This window comes from Amborella trichopoda, chromosome 1 (assembly GCF_054954075.1).
Source record: "Amborella trichopoda isolate Santa Cruz 75 chromosome 1, AtrichopodaSantaCruz75HAP2 v2.0, whole genome shotgun sequence".
In the NCBI taxonomy this organism is placed as follows: Eukaryota; Viridiplantae; Streptophyta; class Magnoliopsida; order Amborellales; family Amborellaceae; genus Amborella; species Amborella trichopoda.
Genome location: NC_142336.1, coordinates 18236197 through 18241285, shown reverse-complemented (window position 1 = coordinate 18241285; position 5089 = coordinate 18236197).

The window sequence follows — 5089 nt, the reverse complement described above, 5'->3', positions numbered from 1 at the left end:
CCGTTTGCCTAGGTGCACACCATGGAGCCTTCAACCCATGTTGCGTGGGTTTGCCTAGCTCGTTCATCCTACCTGCCATCGAGGCTCCCTGCCTTCAACCTTGCGCGTGGTGGTGATGCACTCTATGATGCAATATTGTGCACTGAAGTGGCTTGGGTAGTGATGAGGCCAACTGTATGCCAGTATGACCCCCAACAGGTGTCACTCAGGAATATCTGGTGCTTTAAGCCATGAAACATAATTGGGAAGGGTGGGAAACAGGTTGGGACGAGGCTGAGGTATGTGATTTGTGCTAGGCATGCTGCGAAAGCGTGGTTGTGGCCTGCTTTGGCTTAACCGTGGACCCACGATGCGCTCTGTCATGTCGCACAGCTCGACGCCACGTGCCTAGGAGCACACCTAGCTGCCCACCAGGAAAACTGCGTGGTTGTGCCTTGCTCGGGCAAGCCGCAAGCCATCACGTCGCCGCGTGCCTAAGCTTACACGACGAGGCCCACAACCCGTACTGCGTTGGGTTGCCTTGCTCTGGCCGACCCATGCACCCTAGACGCGCTATGCCGTGGCGCACACCTCGTTGCCCGGGTGGCATACCTCGCGGGTGTTCCCAGCTCAGGCAACCCGTTGGCCTTCATCCCACCGTGGGCGTAGGCACACACCTCGGTGCCCACCATGCATACTGCGTGGGTGTGCCTAGCCGGTCAGCCCGTACTCCTTCGCGATGCCATATGCCTAGGCGCACACCTCGGTGCCCACCTGGCAAACTGCGTGGGTGTGTCTTTATAGGGCAACCCCTACGCCTCCGCGGCACCGTGTGCCTAGGCGCACACCGCGGAGCCCTCAACCCATACTGCAATGTTGTGCCTTACCACGGCAGACTTGTGGTCCCTCGATGCCTTGTGTCGAGTCAAACAGCTTATTGATCACCACGCATACTGCACGTGTGTGCCTCGCCTCGGTTGACTTGTGGACCGTCGACGCTTTGTGCCTAGGCGCACAACTTAGTGCTCACCACCCATACCGCGCGGGTGTTCCCTGCTCTGGCAACCTCGAGCCCATTGTTGCGTTGTGCCTAGCCACGCGCCTTGGTGCACACATGTCATACACCTTGGGTGTGCTTAGCTCGGCGACCGGCAGGTCCTCGCCATGTCGTGTACCTAGGTGCACAGCTCGGTGTCCGGTAAACTGGGCAGGTGCGCCTTACTCGGGCCACGCGTTTGCCATCGTGGCGCCTTGTGCCTAGGTGCACACAATGGAGCCCTCATCCCATGCTGCGTGGGTTTTGCCTAGCTCGTTCATCCCACCGGCCCTCGAGGTTCCCTGCCTTCAACCTTGCGTGTGGTGGTGATGCACTCTAGGATGCAACATTGTTCACTGAAGCGGCTTGGGTCGTGATGTGGCCAAATGTATGCTAGTTTGACCCCCAACAGGTGTCCCTCAGGAATGTCTGGTGTTTTAAGCCGTGAAACATTATTGGGAAGGGTGGGAAACGACAGGTTGGGACGAGGCTGAGGTATGTGATTTGCGCTAGGCTTGATGCTAAAGCGTGGGTGTGGCCTGCTCTGGCTTACCCGTGGACCCTCTATGCGCTCTGTCATGTCGCACAGCTCGACCCCACGTGCCTTAGGAGAAAACCTCGCTGCCCACCAGGCAAACTGCGTGGTTGTGCCTTTCTCGGGCAACCCGCAAGCCATCACGTCGCCGTGTGCCTAGGCGTACACGACGAAGCCCTCAACCCATACTGCGTTGGGTTGCCTTGCTCTGGCCGACCCATGCACCCTAGACGCGCTATTCCATGGCGCACACCTCGGTGCCCACGTGGCATACCTCGCGGGTGTTCCCAGCGCAGGCAACCCGTTGGCCTTCATCCCACCGCGGGCCTAGGCACCCACCTCGGTTCCCACCAGGCATACTGCGTGGGTGTGCCTAGCGGGTCAGCCCGTACTCCTTCGCGACGCCCTTTGCCTAGGCGCACACCTCGGTGCCCACCTGGCAAACTGCGTGGGTGTGTCTTGATAGGGCGACCCGTACGCCTCCGCGGCACCGTGTGCCTATGCGCACACCGCGGAGCCCTCAACCCATACTGCAATGTTGTGCCTTACCTCGGCAGACTTGTGGTCCCTCCATGCATTGTGCCGAGGCAAACAGCTTATTGCTCACCACGCATACTGCACGTGTGTGCCTCGCCTCGGCTGACTTGTGGACCGTCGACCCATTTTGCCTAGGCGCACATGTTAGTGCTCACCACCCATACCGCGCGGGTGTTCCCAGCTCCGGCAACCTGGAGCCCATTGTTGCGTTGTGCATAGGCACACCGCTTGGTGCACACATGGCATACTGCTTGGGTGTGCCTTGCTCGGCGCCCGATAGGCCCTCGCGATGCCGTGTACTTAGGTGCACACCTCCGTGCCCACCAGGCAAACTGTGCTGTTGTGCCTTGCTCGGGCTACGAGTAGAGGCCAACGTGGCACAGTGTGCCCAGGTGCACACCATGGAGCCCTCAACCCATGCTGCGTGGGTTTGCCTTGCTCATTCATCCCACCGGCCCTCGAGGTTCCCTGCCTTCAACCTTGAGTGTGGTGGTGATGCACCCTAGGATGCAACATTATGCACTGAAGTGGCTGGGGTCGTGATGAGGCCAAATGTATGCCAGTTTGACCCCCAACAGGTATTGCTCAGGAATGTCTGGTGTTTTAAGCCATGAAACATAATTGGGAAGGGTGGGCAACAGGTTGGGACGAGGCTGAGTTATGTGATTTGTGTTAGGCGTGCTGCCAAAGCGTGGTTGTGGGCTGCTCTGGCTTACCCGTGGACCCTCGATGCGCTCAGTCAAGTCGCACAGCTCGACGCCACGTGCCTAGGAGCACACCTCGCTACCCACCAGGCAAACTGCGTGGTTTGGCCTTGCTCGGGCAACCCGCAAGCCATCACGTCGCCGTGGTGCCTAGGCGCACACGACGAAGCTCTCAACCCATACTGCGTGGGGTTGCCTTGCTCGGGCTGACCCGTGGACCCTAGATGCGCTGTTCCAAGGCGCACACCTCGGTGCCCACCTGGCATTCCTCGTGGGTGTTCCCAGCTCAGGTTGGGAAGGTTGGGCACCAGGTTGGGACGAGGCTGAGGTACGTGATTTGGGCAAGGCGTCATGCCAACGCGTCGGTGTGGGCCTGCTTTGGCTGACCCGTAGACCATCGATGTGTTCTGCCTAGTCGCACACCTCGGTGCTCGCCACCCATGCCACGTGGTTGTGCCAAGCTCGTTCAACCCGTTGGCACTCACAGCGAGGTGCCTAGGCGCGCTACTCGTTTCCCTCCAGGCTCATACTGCTTGGTTGTGCTTTTCGTGGGATGACTCGTGGACACTCCATGCGCTGTGCTTAGGCGCACACCTCTGTGCTCACCACTCAGCCGTCAACCCTTTCAGCGTGGGTGTGCCTACCCTTACTGCGTGGGTGCTTCCAGCTCGTTCAGCTCTGTAGGCACTCGTGGCGCTGTGCCTAGTTAGCCAGATAGGTGCTCACCTGGCATACTGCTTGGGTCTGCCTTTCTCGCCCACCAGTGGGCTCTCGTGACGCCGTGTGCCCAGGGGCCCTCGATCCATGGTGCGTTGGTGTGCTCTGCTCGGGCATCTCACCGGCCCTCGAGCCCCGCTGCTTTCAATCGTGCGTGTGGTGATGCGTCGTGCCTTGACGCGCACCCGGTTGCCCCCTACCCAAGACGTGTGCGTAATGCCCCGGGCACTCGCGACACCGTGCGTAGACGCGTACCTCGGTGCCCACCATCCACGCCACACATTGCACCGTGGTGTGCTCCGGGCCGTCCCATCCCACCTCGCCAGCCATTCCGATGCACTAGGACGACGCGCCCAGACCGTCTTATGGGCCAGGACGGGCAGTGCAGGAGCTTGAGTTCCAATGCTCCACCGTGTGTTTGCCCCCGGAAAGCTGATTTGGGCGCGCACGTCGTTGTGCACTGGGCATGGTGGTGTGGTGGGATGGGTTTGCCCCTTAGGAAAACATTTGTGTGCTAGTTTCGGTGGAATGGCGGCCACTCTTGAATTTCTCATGTTTTAAGCTATCAAACATACTTGGGGAGAGTCGGAACCAGGTAAACGTATGCGTCTCCCTCCCTCCCCTTGAACGCATGCAAACAATTGCAGGGAATGAAGGTCGACCTCCATGTGGATCCGATCTGCGAGGCGGCAGGATGACGGTGTGCTTCCGGGTGGGGCTAGGGAAGCTATCTCGACTGCTGTACATCCGCGTCTTAGATGCGATATACCGCCCGAAGCAGCCGGAAGAAGTCCTGCTTCCCTCCTTGACACGATCCGCTCTGGATGACGGTGGGGTGGCAGTCCCGAGGTTGCGCCGTTGCGTCCGTGGCGCAATATGGCACCATGTGCATTGTCCCGATCGAAGAGTTTGGGCAGTGGACGACGGTTTCCCTTTGCACCGATCCTAGTGCTGTGCGCTGGGCGAGGAGGTGGGGATGTCCCGACACTGCGTCGTCGTGTCTCTAAGACATGATATGGCACCAACAATTGCAGCCAGATGAAGTCCTGCTTCCTTTCCTGACATGACTCCCCTCTGGATGATGGCGGGGTTGCAGGCCTGAGGCTGCGCCGTTGCGCCCCTGGCGCAATATGGCATGTCCCGATCTAAGGGCTCTGGCAGTGGATGACGGTCGTCTCGCCACCGGACATGATTCGCGTCTGGGTGATGGTGGTTGGGATGTCCGGACGCTGCGCCGTTGCGTCACAAACGCGATATGGCCCAACCATGGCAGCAAAGATGAAGTCCTGCTTCCGTCCTTGACATGACCCTCTCTGGATGATGGATGATGGTGGGGTTGCAGGCCTGAGGCTGCGCCGTTGCGTCCCTGGCGCAATATGGCATGTCCCGATATCAGAGCTTTTGACAGTGGATGACGATCGTCTCGCCACCGGACATGATTCGCGTCTGGGTGATGGTGGCTGGGATGTCCGGACGCTGCGCCGTTGCTTCACAAACGCGGTATGGCCCAACCGTGGCGGCAAAGATGAAGTCCTGCTTCCCTCCTTGACATGATCCTCTCTGGATGTTGGATGATGGTGG